Source organism: Dreissena polymorpha, chromosome 1 (assembly GCF_020536995.1).
Source record: "Dreissena polymorpha isolate Duluth1 chromosome 1, UMN_Dpol_1.0, whole genome shotgun sequence".
Taxonomy (NCBI): Eukaryota; Metazoa; Mollusca; class Bivalvia; order Myida; family Dreissenidae; genus Dreissena; species Dreissena polymorpha.
Window position 1 is genome coordinate 22,274,846 of NC_068355.1, and position 25,474 is coordinate 22,300,319.

The window sequence follows — 25,474 nt, forward strand, 5'->3', positions numbered from 1 at the left end:
ATTGCCCCCATCCCCTGTCCTTCCCTCGCTACGCCTCTGCTCATCTCCCCAATTACACTTTGTGTGGCTCATTTTCAGCACAAACCCATTCAGAGAGAAAACTACAGTGTAAAAAGACCACTGGATTTGACAATTCTGGCTGACCAAGAAATTTTATCAGTTAATATAAATAACACTTCCAGTTTAAAATACATTGTATATCAAATATGACTGTATATCAAATAAGACGTTGGCTTACAAAGAAAATAATACAAAGGTTGATATTTTCAATATTGACTGTTACAATTTGATACTGTTTAAGCTTCTCAGTATACTGTGTCTTAATCCTTTACCCCTTAGATACGGTTTTTAACACATTTGTAGTCCCTACAAAAGATAAATTTATTTAAAGACCGATCTTATTAGATTAAAGTTTTAAAGGCTTTATTTCAAAAAAATAGATACTGCAGCAAACAGCATAAAACCTGAACAGTTACTCACAGGCTGTTCTGGTTTTATGCTGTTTGCACATAGCCATTTTTACTTTGCTTCTGAGTGGGAAAGGGTTTAAATAAAAAATCCTAAATTATGCCATACGTCCCGGATTGTCCGGGACAGTCCCGGAAATGAAGAACTTGTCCCGCTGTCCCGGAAATCTGTCAAATGTCCCGGAATTTACAAAATCCATATATACATGTACCTTATCTTATGCTTAACTGCACCTCGAATCTGTGTATATCTGCAGCGTCTCCATGACAATGCCTACCCGAATAGGCAGACGTGCAGACTACGCTACGTGTCAAAATTAATCAATTAACAGGGGTCCTGTTATCATATCGATTGTCTCACGTTCGCGGTAAAACCGAAAAGGCGGCATTGTATAATGTAGTTGTTAATGGACTTTACTCTACTACGTCATTATTTCCCGCTGCGTAAGGGCAAAGGATAGTTATTCACACATCTGAAGTCCAACATCGCTGAGTAAAAAAAAAAGCAGTTTATGTTCGCACGTTTAACCGACAAAGAAGTATACCGGTACTGTTTTGTTGTATTTGTTTTATTGTGATTGGTTTTATGTATTGTGAATTGATTTGAGTTGACGATCTAACGGTACTGTAGTGTTGTATTTTGTATTATATACATGTTATAAATGAACAAAGACGTATCAACAACTACGCGTTACACACCGGTCTTAATAACAATAACGCAGTGACGTCACCATCTATGTTTAGAACGCTTACACTGAAAACACGTGGCTTGTATCAAGTAACAGAAGTAGTAATGTTTAATTTGACGTTAAAAGATCAAGTGTATTTCGGATAGGTTTTCGAACTTTTGCAATTAACGATGCGAAACAAAAAAACGTACCAAAATGCATATGTCTATTAATATCGCTACATTTTATACATGTCCCGGAAAATCGGCAAAAGTCCCGGACAATTTAATTCAATGTCCCGGAATTGGTCTGAAAAATTATGGCATGTATGTATAATAATAATTTAATTTATGCAGTAGAAACATACATATTTTTATTACTAGTTTTACAAGTATATATTCATATATTATAATATATTTTTATTAATGGTCAATCAAATTAAGTTTACTGATAGATCTATGGTTTGATTTGAGTTTTTTCTATGGAACCAAATTTACATCACATTAGCTAGAGACGTAGACATCTATATATCTGCATAAGCTAATTGCTTGTCTGTAAGTACTTTATAAATCATGGATTACTATTTTACTAAGTCAGCCTAAATATTTATATTAATAGTGTTTAAACAGAGATTTACATGTGTACATTTCAATTGAAGATGCAACAAGATTATAAGGATATATGTATAAATTAATGAAGAATCAATAACAAAAACAAATTGTGCATTTTTTCAGTTTTTTGTGAAAGGATTTGAAGTAATTGTGTGTTTGTGAACTATAATTTATGAAACTTTGAATTAATAGATCAAACTTTGAATGGGCATCATTTTGTTGATTTTCTCAGACCAAACTGTTAATTTCCTATTCAGAATGTATTATTGTAATAGTCATTCTATTATTACAAGAAGTACAACAAGCTATTTTCCATGACTTTTTAATTAATAGTATTTGTAATGGCAAATTTTATCATTCGACTGAATTTAAAAACTGTGTTCATGCAAGCATGGACACGGTTTCATTTTTTTGACTATTAAAAAATCATATTAAACATAAAATTTTGATGTAGCATAGGTTTTATATGCAAGTGTCTATTACACAGTGCTCCAGCTAGGCCTAAATCGAAGGGCGCCGCGCCCTGCCCTCCCGAACCTCCGCCCTGCCCCCCGAACCTCCGCCCTGCCCCCCCTCCCCCCCCCCCAAAAAAAAAAAAAAAAAAAATTTTTTTTTTTTTTTTTTTTTTACCTATGGTTATTCATAAATCTCTTATTACATTGTAATTACTTTAATCCTCATTGTAGACATTATATTTGAATGGTTTAATAATAATGGGAATAATACAATTATTTATAACATATAAATTCACATGCAAGAGGAAGCATTCCAGAAACACCCGCACGCTCGTACGTGCCCTTTTCACAAAATACTGCGCGTCGAAAGTGCCCTTTTGACAAAATACTGCGCATCGAAAGTGCCCTTTTGACAAAAAAGCCCCCCTGCCCTTTTCAAATCCTAGCTGGAGCACTGATTACACTTATAAATTAAAATAGCATATTATACATTATTGAACAGATTATTCCAAGATTGATATCTTATTCTGACTTCGCACAGTGCAGTTCAACATTTGAACATTGTATTGAACTGTATAGGAAGCTATAGTTTTGAAGCACAGCAATACAAAATGCATTATGCCTATCACAAGTAGACCATATTAGGCTTACATCATCTTGCCATAACGTTTATAAACCATATTACATGAGTGGTGTCATATTACAATTTAAGCCTATAATTTACCTTAACAATGTGAAATGTGTTGATAATATTTTTTTTAGACCTTTAAGTGGTGAAAAGATAAAAATGCAACATAGTTACTGTAATTAAGTAAATTAAGTGACAGTTTAACTGATGTGTTTGTTTGGATGCGCATGTAGATATATCATGTTTTATGCAGAGAAAAATAGCAAGAAAAGGAGTTTCACATTGTTTTAGTAAATAAGAAACAAACTTTTTGGACAGAATCATCAACTATTATACTTATTGATTACCTATACAAAAGGTTTTGCTGGCATATTGGATATGGTGTCCATCTACCTATAAAATGGTCCCTGTTTGATCCCTTCTGGCACTGAGTAAGAGTTCGCTAAATCACCTTTAAAGAATATGCATCAGTAAAGATAGGACCATGTGAGAGTAGCAGGGTTTGGTATTAGGAGAACTTATGCTGCCTTTCTATATGAGCTAGCTTTTATGGCAGCGTGGTAGAATGTCTGCCTGATTTGGAACCGGGCGATCTCTTGTTCAAACCACATTTTGGTTGGGGATTTTTCTGGCTGGGTTACATTGGCGCCCAACAAAAAACATATAGCCATATAAGGAAAAATGCCCCGCCCCTTGGAAGCCATGTTTTGCATGCAAACGTGACCATTTTCAAACTCATCCAAGATAATATTGAGACAAATCTCCTGACCAAATTTCATGAAGATTGGACAATAAATGTGGCCTCTAGAGTGTTAACGAAGTTTTACTAAAGCCATATAAAGCCATATCAGGAAACATGCCCCGCCCCCTGGTGACCATGTTTTCTTTTCAAACCCAACCGTCGTATCCAGAAAACACTGTTCTGACCAAATTTCATGAAGATTGGACCAAAAATGAGACTTATAGAGTGTTCATATGTTTTTACTGTAAACATATAGAGAAAACTGCCCCGCCCCCTGGCGGTAATGTTTTTTCACTGATCTGGACCATTTTTAAACCTGTCTGAGATATCAATGAAACCAATGTTTTGACCAAGTTTCATGATGATTGGGCAAAAATTGTGACTTCAAGAGTGTTCACAAGGTTTCTTTATAGCCATATAAGGAATACTGCCCCGCCCCCTTGTGGCCATGTTTTCCAACGGACCGGAACCCTTTTTGAACTCGACCAACATATCATTTAGACAAACATTTTGACAAAGTTACATGAAGATTGGGCTTCTGCAGTGTTCACAAGGTTTTTCTTTTTTTTACCTAGTGACCTAGTTTTTGACCCAGCATGACCCAGTTCAAACTCAGTCGAGGTATCAATGGGACAAATGTTCTGACCAAGTTTCATGACGATCGGACAATAAATGTGGCCTCTTTGAGTGTTCACAAGGCAATATGTGGACGACGCAGGACTCACAATGGACAAAAAGGGATTACAAAAGCTCACCATGAGCACGTTGTGCTCAGGTGAGCTAAAAAACACCATGTGTGTCAGACGTCCCACAGATGTCATGGCAATAGGAAATTCATGGAAAAATTTCACACTTGGAGGAGGTGTATGTAGAAGGGTTCGGTATAAGGAGAACTTATACTGCCTTGCCATATGAGCTAGCTTTTAAAGCGACACAGTAGTTTCTGCCTGATTTGGAACCGGGAGGTCCGGGGTTCGATTCCCATGGTGGTCGGGGATTTTTCTGGCTGGGTTACACAAGTATTGTTGATTTGGGGCTAATAATCCTGGAGCCAAAATTGACCCAGGTTTAAGGCCGAGGCCAAATAAGCATGATCCTGCTATACACTGAAAAAGTATTGGTTCTACCGAGGAAACAGGATTGAGTGTTTTAGTAAGCTTCAGTCTTTCAGTGCAAGTTATCTAAAATTAATAACTACCGGTATTTGTTGAAATAAACATTCTGCAAAGATTCAATTATTTATTTTACCTGTATGTAAGAATCTTTCCAATCCTGAAGGTCAGTTAACTATTTCAAAAGCACCATAAATAAGAATTTTTTTTTATTGTTTTGAATATTTCGTTCTTCAAAAATGATGCTGATGATAATTGGACACAATTAGAAATGATAAGATATTTCTAAATTCCATTTTCGCTAACAATTCCAATACCAGTTCAATTGCTTTGAACACAGTTGAAAATAACACTTTTACACTGTGGAAACGTTCTACATACTATATTTCCACTGTTTTTTTCCCCAAGCATCCTAGGGATTTAAACATTTTCTCTGACTTTTGTAAATATGCAGCCATATTGAAAATAGTTTAAAAGGGCGACCATTAGACCAGAGGCAGATTCAAGCGATCAATCGTCTGCTGATCCAGAGTGGTTAAGCAGCTCCGCCCAAAAATATAGGTCATGTGATATTTGAGAAAATACTTGATGCAATAAAAGTTCAGTTTTTTACATCCATCATTTAACCAGCTACTCTCCATTAAAAGAAATGCTACCAACGGTTAAGGTCTCATTATAGAGTGTCCAACATTAAGACGAATCTGTAGTACACAACAATGCTTTTTCTACCAAATTTTCAGATGAATATTCCACCCTAAAGTCATGGTAAGTGCCCATACATGAAATTATGTCAACCAATAAATGGTGTTGATTTATTTAGAAAGTAAAGCATATTGCACTGCACAACTGCAATATTAAGTATATTGTAACTATTGTACAGACAAAACACTGGTTATAGAAATAGTGGACGAAAATAAACATGAAAATAAACATGAGTAATGGAATGTGCTTTGTCTTATAACAACAACAATGCGAGACTATACACAATATTTCATTTAATTAGCAATACAAAATTAACAAATCACAATAACTTAAACAGACACCCGTTTACAGTTTAGAGAAACATGTACATGTTTACTATAACAAGAGCACCCAATAAGGGGTGCCACGCTCGGATGCGGGTGCAGTTTTGAATGAATGAAAGCTTGTACGAATTAGTTTTTTTAAGAGGTCACTGCAACCTTGACCTTTGACCTAGTGACCGATAAATAGGTGTGGCGTGTAGAACTCATCAATGTGCATCCACATATGAAGTTTCAAAGTTTTAGGTGGAAGCACTTTAATTTTAGATCAAATTTAAAGGTTTTAGCACGACGCCGACGTCGGACGACACAACGAGCTGGCTATGACAATACCTCCTTTTTTTTCCGAAAACAAACGAACTAAAAATACCCTTAACAGTTATGTCAAATATTGAAGATATTTACAAAAGCAATTAAAAAGAAGTCTACATAAGAGTTTATACACCCTATATCTACTAATGGAAAATGTTTATTTAACGTAAATGATAAAAATCACACATGATTGAAACATTTCATCTTAAAGTACAAACATAGTCCAATACCAATAAGCTTGTATGATAACATTTTTGGGGGCTAAGCATGCATACAAATTATTGCAAATTTTGTATTTTGTTTTCTATTTATCAATTTGATTTATCTAAACATGACAATATCTAAACATGACACACAATTTATACATATAAAGTTATTTTCAGTCGTTCAACAAAAGAACAAACATGTCACATGCATTCAATAAAAGTTCAATATAAACAACCACAATTTTAGGGAAATCTGGATTTAAGACAAACGTGTATGCTGAAGTTTTAAACTAGGAGAATTACGGAAATTGAACCCCAGTGAATTCACTCCACTGACAGCTATGTTGACTGGTCAAGGTTACACAAACTGTAACAAAACTAGTTAAATGATACAATTCTCTAATAGCAATAGATCTACGTCAATACTTATCAAGTACTTTAAATACAAGTATAATATTATTGTTGAAATATACACAAGTCATAAGCGTCACATTTACACAACTTTACACATTGTGTGATCATGCAAATGTAATTTTTCAAATAATGTCATTACTGATGCATTTTGTTATTACACTTGGTGTTTATGGAACAATAAGTATCACATTTTACCTAAACTATTACTTCCTGAAACAAGCATATATTTTCTAAAGTGTTTATTCCACAAAATCCTTTTAGACATTCACCTATAGCCGAGTATATAGTGCGAAACAATTAGAAATGTATTTACTTGTTATGTCGAGTTGTAAAACACAGTTATTATCTAACAAAATAGATATCTTTTGCAAATAATAGTACTCGCTTATATTGCCAATAGAGGCCATTGCAATTCTTGGCAATTGTTAGCATATGACATCACTCTCCCTTAATTTTAATTGACTGATTTCAAATTTCAAGGTATTATTTTTTCTTTAGTTTATGTAAAAAAAAATACATTTTAAATAGTTGCTAAAATTCATTCAATGAAAAACATTGCATATAACAAGGTGTTTATATTGCCTTAACTATCTTTTTCTCTTCAAAATATGTCATGCTGCATTATTTAAACAGTTTAATATGTATATGAGCATTTACACAAGAAATGTTGTTTTAGAACAATTGTTTGTACAAATAAATGTAAACAGTGAGTTTATCTTATAAAAATGGCAACATTAAATAAACAGTTTATACTGAACATACAATTGCTTCGCAGTATACATGGCAAAATATACCTATATACAGTGATCAGAAATCTTGGTTAAGATACAGATGTACTCACTGATTTAAGAGGGTTGTCTCAATGCGCATATACAAATATATGGCATAATAAACTGTTATGTCCAAAAACAAACTTGAAAACTTACCAGCATGTAAGTCTATGATATAACAACACAATTTAACAATCATAACTTTTGCCATTTTTCATAAAATACTTTCATATTTGTTTAATTCTCATTTACATAAAAAGCTTTCCCAATAACACAAGAGTCATACTCTAATCATTTAACAAACTGCAGCCATTGAAATCAACCAAGTACTGGTAGTAAATACGGAATCAATAATGTTAGGTAGATTAAATGATTTTTCCCAGAATTTATTTATACATGTATTCCCATGAAATATTATGCTACTAAACAAGATTCTTGATCGAATACTGACCCGGGTGAGCCAATCGACTTATATTGTTTCAGAAAGATTGATAGACAGACAATTCCGATATTTCATAACTCTCAGCCTTTCTGAAGAATTTGTTTAAGTAGCACATCTATATTACTGGTAAAAACAGAAAACATGAACATGTTTCATTACAGGAAAATACTTAAATATTTTCTCAATTTTATCCAATTTACCACCATCATTTAAACAGCTTTGACAATCTTAAAATAAAATGTTATCATTATCAGGATCAAAGTCTGTAGTGAAAGTTTCATAATACAGACAAAGACATTGGATAGACTTGTTATATGTGTGCTTATGATAATAATGTACATACTATATTTCACCAAAACTTTTAACATAAAATGACTGACAGTATCATAATTCCCATAAAACATATACTTGTGTTTTCCTTTGAATACAACTTGGATGGTCACATACAAAACGTGGCTGTCCACATGACTTTCTGGCTTTCCACTTCAATTGTTGTGATATGTCATTCTGCCATTTCGATGTGAACAAGCTCATTTATTTTCCATTCGTCACAAAATTCAAAGATAAAACCTGTCAGAGTAAGTGCTGAACATACCAGGAGGTATGTAGAGTCTAGCACATCTTAAACAGTATATATCTCTGAGCTTCTCAGGTTTGACTGAGGAAAATATGGTAACAACTGCTGCAACAGGCTGTAATTCTGATTGGCCAGTTTTCTTTCTTCCATGGGTGTCTGATAAAAGAAAGACACATTACTGAAAAGTCAGTTTTTTATTATTATTTTTGATACAGATGAAAAAAATTAACAAGCACTGCCTGCCGTAGGGTGTTAAAACATATCTGATTTGAATCCAGAGAGGAAATAATGGTCCTGAAACTATTGATAAAGTAACAATCGACTATACATATTAAAGGTGAAGTGTAACCTCTTAATATACAAATACTATGGGATGGGATTTGATAAAGATAATTTTTTGCCATTCGAAAAATAGTTAATAATGACAATAAGCTGATGGCCCAAAACACGTGCATTGAGCAAGAGTTTTTATGAGAAAACTCATATCTCTTTTGTGAAGTAGGAAACAAAAGTTGGTCACCATGGTCACGGACGCATCCACATTTTTCTTGTGTCACAAAACTCCACTAATGTCATAGAGAGTGAAAAAAGTTACACAGGAGGGTAAGTTCATATGATGGAACATATCTTTGATTTCATCACATAAGACGCAATACTCTTAGTAGACAAACAAATCCGTTAGCTGATGCGAAAGACGTATGGACGGACTATGTTAAATCTACATTCAACCACCCATCGCTTTAATTGGTGCCATGCAAAAAGCATGCACATGACTTGAAAACTCACCCAAGGTTCTCTATGTTCATAGACTGAGGGTCATGCAACATGGCGATGACAGAATATCGAGACGATTATTGCAGCTGATGTTTGTGCCTTGTGTGCAAATGCTTCCCGAGCAGACTCTACGCTTTGCAATCAGGGTTTTCTGGAAATAAAGTCAATCATGTGTCAAACGAGACAATACTAGCATGATTTGGACATTTTTTTTTCAAGACTCCCAAGTACTGGTTCAACCCCGCCACACTTGTGATTTTCTTAATAAGCCATAAACTTTCATATAAACAAGGTAAAATAAAGAGGCTTAACTAAAGCCTTGTGTCCACGAAGTTCCAGAGTTGGAAAGCCTCTTAAAACTTAACATACAGTCAATGCAATCACGCCAAATATTAGAAATTAGTTTAATTTTTTGTTTGTTGGTTATGACCAATTTTTTTTGAAGAGTTTTTATATACAAATAATATACTTTTTCTGACAAAAGTGGTATATATATTTGATGATTCACCAAATACAACACATTTTGAAAAAGTTGATTTACATAAGTTGGGGACAATCACTAAGAGGTGGTTATCACCTAATAGTTAAGATGGTCGCGTCCATGCAGATTTATTAGCGTCTATTTCGTATTAATATTCGCTCTATATCTCTACTTTACTCACAACAAATTTTTTTAGCGGGATCACAAAATTACAGCTCCCGCTAAGAAAATACGTGGCGAGTCAAGTCGAGATATAAGGGTATATTAATACAAAACAAATACTAATCACTTTCTTACTGTTATGGCTGGAAATAAAGCGGCATTTAAAAATTAATAAAACTAGTAAAGGCTATAAAACAGCGAACCATACCAGTCTTGGCATGGACGTCGCCATCTTGACTTGCACGTGATTACCCCCCCCTGATCACTTCTTCCCTGCCATTGATGCCATGTTGTTCAGTCATCTTGTTAACTGCAAATGACGGAGAATACTGCAGGAAAATGTTCAAAGATAGATTCCAGTTCTGTAATAAATCCGTTTGCAGTAAAAAACTTATTGAGATTTCTTTAAAGGGAAAGAGGTTATTCTTTCTGCAGACATTGTGTTTACTGAGAAAGATAGTGACATATTTAAAGGAAAATGTTTAAGACCTGTTCTGCAGTCATTTTGTTTTAAGATATAGTGGTCATCGAGTTCTCAATATATTTTTACAAACATTATTAAAACCAATAAAATACAGTTTATGGAATAACCTAAAATAATTAAAATAATAAAAATTAAGGACATAAAATAAAAAAAACTGCCTTTATTTGGATTCCAAACTGGGGTAATTTATATTTGTATTCAAGGTAGTAAAAGCATATTGCGATACTATGCACTATGTACCGCAATATATTGGTATAAGTTGTAGAATTATGTTTATTCATTTAAAATTGTTGCCATTTTTTTAGGTATGCAAATGAGGTCTGTCAACTTACCCACACAATTTGTGAACAAGTCCCTTTAAGATCTTACATTTTCTTACTGCCGTGAACATTTAAGCTGATGTGACCTTAAACCTGACTCCCAGGTGTGTACAATAGTCAGGTCAAGGTGGCAGCTGATAATTTCATTGCTTGGCACCGAGTGGTTTTGGGTGATCCTCAACCTAGTTAGGAGAAGAGAAATCATAGGAAATATAAGTCAAATATATCAATATGTTTAGATATTTTCTGAAACACATGTTATTTAGATATATTTTGAAACAAATATAATGTGTTCATCATAACGTGTTTGAGGCAAAATGTTAAGAAATACATGTTTTGATGTTTGCCATTTATATAATAGTTATCATGCATATGCATCAGTGTTGTTAATATATTGTGCTATATAACGCTCTCACATTGAAATTAACAAATATTTTCAATAACTCAATTAGGTTTTATTTAAAACAATCCATATAGAGCGGACGGTGCAATAGACTGCGGTGCATATTTATTTGTAATATAAGTTACACAGCCTCTGAATTCCCATGTATGATGAGATACAGAGACAGTCCATTACTATTGTGCAAGAGAGTCGTGACTGGTCCAATGATAAGTTAGAGCGTTGTCACAAAATGTCAACTAACCCTCAACCCACACTCCATGGGGTTCACACAATTGAAGTTTCATTATAATTCCCTTGAGAAATATGGACGTGGTTTAATCAAATACAATACAATCTTAAGACTTTTAACTGCATGTTATCCACTTCGATAAGCCTGTGCAATCTGCACAGGCTAATCACCGACAACACTCTGCCTAAACCAGATTTTTGAAAGAAGAGACTACCTAAATACACAAAAATACCATTAAAGCGGAAAGTGTCATCCCAGATAAGCCTGTGTGGACGACACTTTAGGTACATGCGTTATTTTAGAGAAAAGCTCCATTGTAATTATCCAGTCAACAATTAAAGAAAACATTCACCAAAGTTGAGTCTCGATATAAGCCTCATACATTTGAAAGAGCTCAGCAATGGCACTGTTAATGTTCCTTAAATGTTAACATTTTCTTTTAAAACAATCTCAAAGTTCCTTAGTAGAAAACAATCTAAATGGTTCTGCATTGAAAATCCTCTGAAAGTTGTTAATTGAAACAAGAGGTTCATGATGGCCCTAAAGCGCTTACCTGAGTTAACGTTAAACTTTGGTAAATGACTCGACCTGGTGCAAGATCGGAATTCAATTTTAAACTTTGCTTAGATATTGTCAAGATGAACATTCTGAAAAAGTTTCATCAAGATTGAGACATGTATGTGACTTCTATTGTGGAAACAAGGATTTCAAAAGATTAACTAGTTTTGGATGCATGTCCCTCATTCCAACTTGCCATTGTCAAGATATGCATTCTCTCAAAAACTAATCAAGATTTAGTCATAAATGTGGCCTCTATATTGGCATCAAGGGTTTCTGAAGATTTGACCTGGTGACATAGTTACATAGTTTTTGGATGCAAGTGACCTCGATACAAAATCAGCCTAGATATTGTACAGATAAACATTCTTACCATCTAATGCAAAGGCAAAAATACAAGTGACCCCTTCCTATATAAATGGCAGTTTTATTACGATAATTACCTTTTATATGGAACTTGATTTTGTAAAGAGATAAAAAGTCAGTTTGCTTGGTGCCTATAGATAATTTGTATGTTGTTGTTTTTAAAAGCTCTTGATGGTCAATTTAAATTTTCGGGTTTAGCGTGAAACTGTTGCATCTTCTTCACATTTCTATATGAGATGCAATAGTTTCAAACTTATTGAAATAAGATATAATGGTAAATTAAGTGAAGTGCAGAAAACTGAGTTTGCATTTGGATTTTACCAATTTGTTACAGCTTGATTACATCAAAGTCTTTTAGTTATAAGGGCCACATTCTGTGAATATTGGGCTTAATGCACGTGCAGTCGGCACAGGATATTTAGGGACACAACTTTTGGCCAAGACAGGATTTTCATGTAGAAGAGACATCCTTAAACAAAAAATTCCCCAAAAGTGGAAAGTGTAGTCCATTATAAGCCTGTGCAGACTGCACAGGCTTATCTGGGGCGAGACTTAAACCAGCACGTGCATTAAGACCAGTTTTCCCAGAACTAGTCTTATTATGAATGGGCCTCATGGATGGTGGTCACAGCTGTGCCACAGTGATCCCTTTTCCAATGGCAAGGGACTTACCTCAGTTGTTTTATATATATTTATTTGGGGCTGTTATTCGGCCCCTTTTAAAATGTAACAAAATATAGATTTTTCCAAAATGAATAAAATTAACAATTGAAGGATTCCAAAACAAATATTTTTTTTTTCCAATATTAAGTTCATTTTCCTAATCAGCTCTACAAGTTGAAACATAGCAAATGTAATATTGAACACACTTTTATCCCCAATATTAAAGCAATTGTTAGTAAAAACAACCACAACACCAATTTCTCCATTTTACTTAAAACAACACAGTTTTTCAGAATCCAAAGGGCCCCAGCCCCAATCCAAAAGTGGTGAAACAAGCAAATTCGTTGAATTTATAACCCCCACCAATATCAAAATTGTGACAGAGGGATGGACTGACAGACAACGCCAATTCTATATCCCTCCACCTTTTAGGGGGGGGGGGGAGAGTAATTAATGTAAATGTACAAGAAACTAAGAATGGCTGTTGAACATGGGCCCAACATGTGTGTATTATTAGTATTTGGGGAAAATCAAAAACTTACAACATAACATTTTAGGCATATATTTTATTAATGAAATGCATTTATGTACAAACAAGTTTCATTAAAATGCACAAAAGAAGTTCCACAATATGCTTCTGGACACAAAAGTTTTCTAGATGGACGGACAACGCCAAAACAATATCCTCATCCAGATTTAATTATGACAGAAGGAAGGACATACAAGTCAGCGACAATATGCTCTCCCTTGTTGGAGCACAAAATCTCTAACCTGTAATTTCTAAGTACAAAGATGTATACATAATTCTGGAAAAAATGCTGGTCAGTTAAGGGTTTTAGCATAGGACCTTACATGAAGCATTTGTGTAACCTTGACCCTTGCATGAAGTATATTGTGTGATGTTGACCTTAACCTTAGACATGAACCTTAACCTTAACCCTAGACATGAATCTTACATACGACACACAACAAGGAAGAAGATGGAAAAGAATCATAGAAGGTCATTACAGAATCCACTGAGCATAGTAAAAAAATGGCTAAGTAATAAATATTTCTACAAATGTGTGACCTTTTATGTGTGACCTTGACTTTGGTCACAAACACATAGGTCTTGCACTGCCTGATATTTGAGGACAATGTATGCTAGAATCCTAACCAAATAAGGCATATTTAATCAAAATGTGTGATTTTGATCTTTGTGTGTGACTTTGACCACGAGCCTAGCAACCTGGATCTTATATTTGACACTCAGCTAGATAGTAAAGAAATGACAAAATATTGTGTGACCTTGACCTTAGCCCCTAGGATTATGGATGTTGAATGTGGAGCACCCCCAGATGATTGGCAACAACTATGGCAAGTTTCATGGCTCTGGCTCATGTGTTCAAGGATATAAAGCTCTAAGCTTATATTATAAAGCATTTTTTCAAGATACAAAGGGTTATAACAAATAGTGTACAATGCCTATTTGGCTAGCATCCTCCTCTTATCCATATACATACTCATACCAAGTTTCAATGAAATCCACCAAAGCACTTCCAAGATATAGCTCCAGACACAAAAGCGCCAGACGGATGGAAAGACGGATTGACAGACAACGCCAAAACAATATCCCTCCGCCTATGGCGGGGGATAACAAACTGTTACTGGGACTTACCTGTTGAGATGTATTGCCTGTGTCGCAGTTGGGTAACATGGTTCTCTGGGACTGAACTTGTGAGCATAAGGTCCCTGTGAACAGATAGAAAGATCTTAACAAATCCAGAAATATGTTCAATGCATTCGGAAATGGCATCAGTTACATGGACAAAATATGAAACCAAGGGGCGTTGTGGTTTAACCAAATGTTTTTTCTAAGGTTTTACCTGTATCAGTCTATGACCACTAAGGCCAGGTGCATTAATCAAACAAACTCTGTAGAGGACCTCTAGATTATGCTCCATACCGAATATGAAACACTAATCTTGGGCTTTGAAGTTGCAGACAAAGATTTTCTGTCCCTAAATATGTTTATGTAAAACTGGGAAATCCTAGGGCTAAGCCTATTGACCCCAGAGACATAATTTGGTAATATTTTTAGAGGACTCACTTTACCTTCCCCTGTACGTCGATAATCCAAACTTAGAAGGATAATTCAAACTGAAGAAAAAAATGTCGACAGAAATAAAGACTCCAGTCATTTATTTGTAAGAATACGTTTATTTACGATATAGTTGTGACATAATAAACGTTTTCTGTTTGGTAAAATATAATTTGCCGGATACAATGCGCTAATAAACCCATAACAATTACAAGGGCCACATTGGCCCTGAATCGCTCACCTAAACAAATTTAATAGCCTTAGGCCCAATGGTAATTGACAAGAAACAAATTTTCTTGAACAAATTTTTAGGGGAGCCTTTAAGGATCATCCTTGTAAAAAAAAATGAAAATCCAACGAGCCGTTTCTGACGAGAAGATTTTTTAAGGTTTTGACCATATATGGGCATGGCGGCCAGCTGGGTTATGTGACCAAATTTTTTTTTAACAATATTTTTTTCCCGTGACGTAAGGATGCTCCACATGAAATTTGGTTGAAATTGGCTCAATGGTTTAGGAGGAAAATATGATCTGCTCAGGTACGCTAAAAAGTGGACTTAAACATTGAGATAAAAGGAATTTTTGCTTGTTTTGAAGAGATTCCTCTTTTTTCTCAAAATTGACAAGATATCATCCACTAAACAGGCAACCCATGTTCGCATAAGGAAAAGGGTAACTTGGAAAAAAATGGTATCCATTTAACCCTTTACCAATCAACATATTTTGGACTGAACAATTTCTCAATTTCCCACAATGATCCAACCCTACCAGAGCAATTTCCTAAGCAATAATCACCTCCCATTTTAAAAATGGTATCCATTTAACCCTTTACCAATCAACATATTTTGGACTGAACAATTTCTCAATTTCCCACAATGATTCAACCCTATCAGAGCAATTTCCTAAGCAATAATCACCTCCCATTTTAAAGAAAAAATAATTTCTCATCAACAAAACTACAGCATTAATTGATTTCTGGTAGTTAACCCTTTTCCAAATTGAAAGAGGTTGCAGACGACAAATTAAATTATAATGGAATAAGAAGAAACTGATTTAATAGGGTAGGAAGCATTGTGATGAAAGGAGAAAATGCTAATTTCAGCAATTTCTCCTTTTATTTCAATGATTTCCACAGTCACAAACATTTGCAGAAAGAATTAACTGTTCTGGGTTAAGGGTTTATGTGGTCTGCAGCAAAGCCATCAGAAGAGAATCGTGTCAGAGAAACCTGGCCTGTAGCCAGCAAATCCTTTACTCTAATAGCACTATTAATTGGAAAAAAGAGTACACTATAATTATTTCTAAATCTGCCATCTCAAGGAGATAATTCTGGACCTAATGGTCCGATGTTGCTCATTTTCGACAGGGCTCGAGTTTTCATTGATATGAAGACACTGTGCAAGTTTGGAAAGAATTGGATGAAAAATTTGGACTTTATTGCATAAACACCATTTTCTCAATTCAAGGGGAGGTAATTCTGTACTTCATGGACCAATAATGCTCATTTTTTGTAGGGTTCGTGTCCTCATTGATATAAAGACACTGCGCAAATTTGGAAAGGATCGGACAAAAAATGTGGAAGATTTTTGAAAGTTTTCACAAAATAGGCAAAAACGAATAAACATGCAAAGTTCAAAGAGCTCCTGCGGCCATGTTTTTTGACGAATCAAAGTTCTTTGAACAACTTTTTCAGGGGAGCCTTCAAAGGTCATCCCTGTGAAATTTTTTGAAAATCTGATGAGCGGTTTCTGACAAGAAGATTTTTTAAGGTTTTTACCATATATGGTCATGGCGGCAATCTTGGTTATGTGATCAATTTTTTTTTAACAATTCTTTTGTCCCATGACCTAGGGATGCTCCACGTGAAATTTAGTTGAAATTGGCTCAATGGTTTAGAAGAAGAAGATGTTTACAAATTGTTTACAGACAGACAGACAGACAGACAGATAGACAGACGGACGGACGCCGGACGGTGAGTGATCACAATAGCTCACCCCGAGCTATCGCTCAGGTGAGCTAAAAAACAATTACGTCGAAATAAAATGAATATGTTTGAAAATCTTGAAAAAGTAAATGAAACTGTCGAAAGTTTTAGACCAAAAACAATTATAATCAAATGTTTTTAATGTTTTAATGCTTGGGCTTATGTATTAACCTTTCATGTATGTATGTAAAAAAAAATAAATGGCGTAAATGCTCGAAAACGCAATATATTCTTATTTGTTTAGGACAAGAATATACAAATTGAATAATGACCAAACTAGTGTATGGATAATTACAAACTCATATGTGGAAGTCGATGGATAATGATCAAACTACAAGATGTCTTTATGTAAAGATCTATGTAAAATGACCACTCTTGTAAAATATTTAGAGATTTATTTAGTTGCTGACAAAAAAAGCATTTTAGCACATTGTTAAACAATCATCATACAAAATGACTTTGTTTGCTTTTCAGGTAAAACAGAATATAATGGAAAACTACAGATGTTATTATTGTACAGAGTCCTTTAAAGCGAGATTGTACGATTTTGTGAATACTTATTATTTAGATTAAAATTTGTAAAAATTTGTAAAAAAACTTATTAAACATATATTTCAATATAAATTAAAATAATAGTTAAGAAAAACATGTGTCTAAAATGCGAAATAAGCCAGATATTCAATTCTGAAATCGAAAATGTCTGTACAGTCGAATTCGCCAGCATGTAAATCATGCATGTATGATGTGAATCTAAATTTAGTTTAACGGTCCTTTGTAAATTCCTGCAACCATATCTATTCATACGATACACGAACACTAACTAAAAAGACGATGCTTTGGTTATTGTAGGAAAATATGTATGGCTCGGCTCGGGGCGCTAATTTGTCTTTGCTGCATTTGATGAAATTCGTCTTCAATGTATAATTTGTCTTGCCTATTTTGTGTTATTGTAACATATTTTATCAATATATTATAATTTAACACATATAAAAATCGTATAATCTCGCTTTAAATGCATGAAAGAAATACTTATCCATACACAACGAACCATTACGTATAAAAAATAAAAAATAGAGAACTTACCTTAAAAGAAACAACCGGCAAATTAGGTTATCACAAGCTTTCTATGCTAAACCATTAAAAGTCGTTTATTGTCAGTGAGCATGCGAATAGGGGGATACTGTACAACTAACTCGTAAATATGTTACTACTACTTCAAATTTCCCGCGCTGGCGAACATGGTCACGGGGAAAACTTTTTTATTATTATTAAAATACATAATTTACAGAAGGTTTTTAATACCTATGTCTGTGTGTAGAGAAATCATTTAATATGTTTAGTTCAGTGTGTTAATATATTTCGGAAAATAAAATGCTATACTAGCCGTCGATATGCACCTTGAATATTTGTGTGCTATTTGATGCAATCTTTCTGACATAATATATAATGAATCAGATCAGTTATGCCTAAAGCAATATTCGAAACCTCAAATATGGTAACAAATACATGAATCAGCGGGGCAAGTGCCACATTTAGATGCAGCTTCAACTTAAATCCCTTTAAATCAAGTGATTCAATAATAAGTAGGGACATTTTTACATTTCTATGCTTTTCATGCTATCCAAAATGAGATGGAACACGTGTTGTGGTATCTCTGTGTACGTGGAATGCAAATCTCACATGCTTATTTTGCTTCTAATCTCAATTGTATATATATGCAAGTTCCGTTGCAATTAATTTCACTTATAACAAATAAATGAATGTTGATGTTCGTTGAAAGTATTTTTTATATTCCATTATACACATCGTGTGAGTTTTGTGTTATAAATAAGTTGTTTTCAAAGAGTAATATCTAATCTGTGTTTGGAAAACATGTTCAATACATCGCAGTTTGTGAATTATCCATTTTGAGTTTGGTTATTATCCACAGAAATTTTCATATTAGTTTGGATTTATCCATGAACTGTTATGCCCGCCCTGCAAACACATGATTTTAACACAGAAACACACTAGGTGTTAAAAAGTAAATTTTTATTGGACATTCATGATATAATTTGGCATATCTTTGTTACAGTTTCGTTCGCTCTTTTGCCAATTGACGAGTAAATAATTTAACACATAGGTCGCATTTTGTGAAAATTAGCATTTTCCCAAGACAAATTTATCGTCTTTTACTAGAAAACTATTAAATCATTGCACAACTCAAAACTTATGTGTGTGTCAGACATTCATTATCACATGTGTAGAACAATTACATCCTTATAGTTTCTAAATTAGCAGAAATGATAAAATAATCACCTAACTTTCAGTTTCAGCCGACAGTTTTTTCTTCAGTTTGAATTATCCATCTTAGTTTGGATTATCGACATACAGGGGGTGTTTACACTGTTGCACACCAAACATTAAACCTCTTGGATATGGGTTTCAAAAACGAAGAAATAAATGAACACCCAAGGAACATTCCTGTGAGGTTTCATTTAATTCTTTCATGTGCTTCAGGAGAAAATGTCCCTTGACAAAAGGTTGACAAACAGAAATACATCGAAAAAGGATGGACAGCAGATACCATGGTATCCAAAATGCATCCACAGTTTCAGGCCTCTAGTAGCAAAAAATATGACAAAATGCATCACTTCAATTATGTCAAAGATATCAAATCAAAATATGGAGGTTCACAAGGTCACATGCTTTTTAAATAAATGCAAAGTTTCCATCCCTCTTGCACAATACTTTTTTTAGCTAGGGCGGCCACACAAGGGAAAGAGATGGAAGAAAGGATGGAAGGACAGACAAAATCACAGATGAGGGCAAATATTTATACCCCCCCCCCTTACCTCATTTAGTGGGGACATTAATATCCATACTCTACCAAAAATTATTTGAATGACTGTGAAACTGTTCGCATAACAACCTACCTTGTAGATGAGGTAGTCTTGGCCCCTGAGCAGGGAAGTTTGGAGTCCCATGGTTAGACTGGCTGTACCCTAGGGGTATGAGCTTTGCCCAAAATTCCTGACCCAAAAGCTCGACGCCTATACCCAGGAATTGTTTTTGGATGTGGGGGCCCAACTGGCCAGAGAGCCTGTTGTTGTTCAGATGTGTACAGATGTGTGATTGTATGGGGTCCTGTAGGAACCGGAAAATCTAAAAAATCCCGGAATTTTATCAGTTTTCAATAGACCTCTACACAAACAAGAGCTGTCAGAGGACAGCACGCTCGGCTATTCGAATACTTGACAGTATAACGTATCATGGGGAAATTGTTCATATTCAATAAGGTCAAGGTAATATAGTCATATTCTAAGTGGAAGCGGACCATAATTGAAACATATTGATCCCTTATGTTTTAAAGAAGTTGTACTTTATAGACAATTCTGAGTTCAGGTATATTTTCCACAATCTCTTGAACATTTGTAAAGACATAAAACAAACTAATAAGATTTTATTTTAAGTCTGATAGCAATAGCTTGGGTGGGATGGTAGGACAATCCTTCCAAAATAAAGTAAATACATATTTGTGGATTTTTTTTACTATGTTTCAAAGAAAAAAAAATCTTTTTGGGTGGGGGTGGGTTGGGTGGGGGTAGAGAGGAGGGTATAATGTGGGTGTGTGGTCATTTATTAGATGATCTTTCAAAAATAAAAAAAAGGAAAAAATATTATTTTTATTTATTTTTTAGAGGGGGGGGGTGGATTCTGGGGTGGGGCGTGGGGGATGGTTTTGGTGGAGTCATTGTTGTATGTCAGGTAAGTGTTGTTATGTCAAAGTATGAATCAAATCTGATTCTTAATAAAGTAGTTATGGCAATTTAATTAAAATTTATTAATTTGACCTTGAGAGTCAAGGTCATTCAAAGGTAAATGTCAAATTCAACTTGCCAGGTACAGAACCCTCATGCTAGTAAGAAAGTATTTGAAGTTTGAAAGCAATAGCCTTGATACTTAAGAAGTAAAGTGGATCTAGATACAAAATTTAACAAAATATTCAAAGTTACAAAGACAAAAAAGGCCATAATTCCGTTAAAATGCCAACCAGAATTATGCAACTTGCCCTGTACAGTCCCCTTACGATGGTTTTCCAAGTCCAAAAGCAATAGCTATGATACTTAAGGAGTAAAATGGACCAAAACATAAAACTTAACCAAATGTTAAATTATCTAGGTATAAATGGGGCCATAATTCTGTCAAAATGCCATTAAGAGTTACATAACTTTGCCTGCACAGTCCCCTTACGATAGGTAGTAAGTGTTGCAAGTATGAAAGCAATAGCTTTGATACTTTAGGAATACAGTGAACCTAAACACAAAACTTAACCAACGTTTCAATTTTCTAAGTAAAAAAAGGGAACATAATTCTTAAAAAATGCTTGATATAGTTGTCTGCTCTTGTTAATAGATTATGGTCATGTTGGTAAAGATGTATGCAAAATATAAAAGCAATATGACAATGTACATAGAAACAAGGGCTGTTTGTAAAACATGCATGCCCCCCATATGGGCTGTCCCATACATGCCATATGTCCCGGATTGTCCGGGACAGTCCCGGAAATGAAGAACTTGTCCCGCTGTCCCGGAAATCTGTCAAATGTCCCGGAATTTACAAAATCCATATATACATGTACCTTATCTTAGGCTTAACAGCACCTCGAATCTGTGTATATCTGCAGCGTCTCCATGACAATGCCTACCCGAATAGGCAGACTACGCTACGTGTCAAAATCGATCAATTAACAGGGGTTCTGTTATCATATCGATTGTCTCACGTTCGCGGTCAAACCGAAAAGGCGGAATTGTTATCCCCCGCCAGAGGCGGAGGGATATTGTTTTGGCGTTGTCCGTCCGTTCGGCTGTCCGTCCGGCACTTTTGTGTCCGGAGCCATATCTTGGAACAGCTTTGGCGGATTTCATTGAAACTTCGTATGAGTATATATATGCATAAGAGGATGATGCACGCCAAATGGCATTGGACACCATTTGTTAAAAACAGAGTAATGGCCCTTTGTATCTTGAAAAAATGCTTTTTACCATAGGCACTTTTGTGTCCGGAGCCATATCTTGGAAATGCTTTGGTGGATTTCATTGAAACTTGGTATGAGTAAATATATGCATAAGAGGATGATGCACGCCAAATGGCATTGTACACCATCTGTTAAAAACAGAGTTATGACCCTTTGTATCTTGAAAAAATGCTTTTTACTATAGGCACTTTTGTGTCCTGAGCCATATCTTGGAAGTGCTTTGGCGGATTTCATTGAAACTTGCTATGAGTATATATATGCATAAGAGGATGATGCACGCCAAATGGCATTGTATACCATCTGTTAAAAACAGAGTTATGGCCCTTTGTATTTGGAAAAAATGCTTTTTACTATAGGCACTATTGTGTCCGGAGCCATATCTTGGAAGTGCTTTGGCGGATTTCATTGAAACTTGGTATGAGTATATATATGCATAAGAGGATGATGCACGCCATTAATGGCATTGTACACCATCTGTTAAAAACAGAGTTATGACCCTTTGTATCTTGAAAAAATGCTTTTTACTATAGGCACTTTTGTGTCCGGAGCCATATCTTGGAAGTGCTTTGGTGAATTTCATTGAAACTTGGTATGAGTATATATCCCCCGCCTCCTTCGTCTGTCCATCTGTCAGTATGTTCATCTGTCCGATTTGCACCCATCCTCAAACAAAGCATATGTTGCGGGGGATATCAATTCTACGAATTTGCTTGTTTAATGTGGTTGTTAATTGATTTTAATCTACTACGTCATTATTTCCCGCTGCGTAAGGGCAAAGGATAGTTGTTCACACATCTGAAGTCCAACATCGCGGAGTAAAAAATTAAAAGCAGTTTATGTTCGCAAGTTTAACCGACAAAGTTTTTGATTGGTTGTATGTATTGTGAATTGATATGAGTTGACGATCTAACGGTACTGTATTGTTGTATTTTTTATTATATAAATGTAATAAATGAATAAAGGCGAAACAACAACTACGCGTTACACACCGGTCTTAATAACAATAACGCAGTGACGTCACCTCTATGTTCAGAACGCTTACACTGAAAACACGTGGCTTGTATCTAGTAACGGAAGTAGTAATGTTTAATTTGACGTTAAAAGATCAAGTGTCTTTCAGATAGGCTTTCGAACTTTTGCAATTAACGATGCGAAACAAAAAAAAAACGTACCAAAATTGCATATGTCTATAAATATCGCTACATTTTATACATGTCCCGGAAAATCGGCAAAAGTCCCGAACAATTTAACTCAATGTCCCGGAATTGGTCTGAATAATTATGGCATGTATGGCTGTCCGTTGTAGTGGCAGCCATTGTGTGAATACGATTTTTGTCACTGTGACCTTGACCTTTGACCAAGTGACCTGAAAATCAATAGGGGTCATCTGCGAGTCATGATCAATGTACCAATGAAATGTCATGATCCTAGGCAAAAGTGTTCTTGAGTTATCATCCGAAAATCATTTTATTATTTCGGGTCACCGTGACCTTGACCTTTGGACCTCAAAATCAATAGGGGTCATCTGCGAGTCATGATCAATCTACCTATGAAGTTTCATGATCCTAGGCGTATGCGTTCTTGAGTTATCATCCAAAAACTATTTTACTATTTCGGGTCACCGTGACCTTGACCTAGTGACCTCAAAATCAATAGGGATCATCTGCGAGTCATGATAAATCTACCCATTTAGTTTCATGATCCTAGGGATATACGTTCTTGAGTTATCATCCGGAAACCATTTTACTATTTCGGGTCACCGTGACCTTGACCTTTGACCTAGTGACCTAAAAATCAATAGGGGTCATCTGCAAGTCATGATCAATCTACCCATGAAGTTTCATAATCCTAGGCGTATGCGTTCTTGAGTTATCATTCAAAAACCATTTCACTATTTCGGGTCACCGTGACCTTGTCCTTTGACCTAGTGACCTCAAAATCAATAGGGGTAATCTGCGAGTCATTATTAATGTACCTATGAAGTTTTATGATCCTAGGCAAAAGCGTTTTTGAGTTATCGTCTGACAACCACCTGGTGGACGGACCGATTGACAGACCGACATGAGCAAAGCAATATACCCCCTCTTCTTCGAAGGGGGGCATAATAATTAAATTTAAATTAAACATCATTTAATAAGTATTTTGTTTAATTTATGCAAGGGGAATTTTGTTAATATACAAGTGAAAACACACAAAAAACTTTTGGTTTAGAGGCTGAATTTTGGAACAAAAATGAATGAAAATATGCCCTGACCCTTCATGATTAAAACTGATATCAAATATCTTATATATGTATTTATTTACTCAGTTTGACTAATTTAAAAACACAAAATTCCTAATTGGTAATAGGAACTTTTCTTCAGAAAGGTATGAAAAGAACTGATGTAACGTAAACTTAATAAGCAACACTAAACTCTTTAAAAACTGGGCTAAATGCATAAGCGTAAAGTCGTTCAAGATTAGCCTGTGCAGTCTGCACAAACTAATCAGCCACGACACTTTCAGCTTTAATGGAATTCTTTGTTTTAACCCTTTCCCACTCAGAAGCAAAGTGGAAATGGCTATGTGCAAACAGCATAAAACCAGAACTTCCTGCCATTTACTGGCAGTCTGTTCAGGTTATATGCTGTTTGCTGGTCATCGATATGTTAGGGTTGGAAATGAAGCTTTACAGCTTGAATATATTCAGAAATGACTTAAATTCAATTTGATTTTCTCAAAGTGCGTTTCTGAGTGGTAAAGGGTTAAGATATATTTCGGAAAGTGTGGTCACTAATTAGCTTGAGCAGACTTTACACGCTTTTGTGGGTAAAACACTTGAGGCACATGCATTAAGCCCTGTTTTCTCAGAGTGCAGCTGAAATACTTCCTGTTTTTGTTGCTGTTGCTGCTGCGACAGGGCCATAGACAGAGATTGTGTGAGTCTCGACGCCAAAGTCACCACCCAGAACAGAGAATGTAGGACAACACTGCTCCTCAGGCGCCAGGTTCACATTATTAGAGAGCAACATATGGAGGTCAGTCACGTTAACAGACGAGTCACTCAGCGTCTGCTCTATCTGTGGATTAGATTGTTTCACCTCGAGCGACTCATCGGGACAGGAGTGGAACTCACAAAGGCTCAGCTGTTGGAAGTGTTGATGTAGCCGCCTTGCGAGATGTTCATAAGTGACGTGCTGAATTTCTTGAGCGAGTTTTAGTATATGTGCGAAATGATTCAACGATGTTCGTCTTGTTGGTTTATAATTTTATCTGAAAAGAAAATGGAACGTTAACCATAAAGTGTTTCTAGTGACAAATGAATAAGCCTTGAATATGAATACTGCTACACCTTTCTTAACATCTGCTTGTTTAATGCTGAAAATTGCGTCTATAATTGATATTTAGGATAGCGCAATGTGTTTTTTTATGCAAATTAGCACTCACAATAGCATTGTAATAATGAATAACATGCACACACTTGTTAAATTGAAATGTTTGGGGCTTTAAACAGCAAGGAATACAGGGTTTTTTTTTAGAAAAAGGGGA

The 25,474-nt window shown here is 35.1% G+C and overlaps 1 protein-coding gene and 1 long non-coding RNA gene across 4 annotated transcripts in view; both read right to left on the bottom strand.

Moving 5' to 3' along the window:
- Positions 1–5,567: 5,567 nt before the first annotated feature.
- Positions 5,568–20,172, bottom strand: LOC127874138 (uncharacterized). 3 transcript variants are annotated; one of them, XR_008046647.1, is made up of 6 exons: positions 19,845–20,172; positions 14,524–14,597; positions 10,697–10,829; positions 10,052–10,153; positions 9,213–9,351; positions 5,568–8,582 (listed from the first exon to the last, which is right to left on the bottom strand). It is a non-coding gene; the product is annotated as an uncharacterized LOC127874138 (long non-coding RNA). The 3 variants fall into 3 exon arrangements; XR_008046646.1 differs by having other exon boundaries at positions 10,660–10,829; XR_008046648.1 differs by lacking the exons at positions 14,524–14,597; positions 19,845–20,172 and adding an exon at positions 11,662–11,690 and having other exon boundaries at positions 10,660–10,829.
- A 4,637-nt stretch (positions 20,173–24,809) lies between these two features.
- LOC127874043 (uncharacterized) overlaps positions 24,810–25,474 on the bottom strand; it is a 224,288-nt gene continuing 223,623 nt past the window's right edge. Inside the window, exon 9 of the mRNA XM_052418158.1 lies at positions 24,810–25,198. The gene's annotated coding sequence lies outside the window, so the exon portion shown is untranslated. The remainder of the gene's footprint in view (positions 25,199–25,474) is intronic.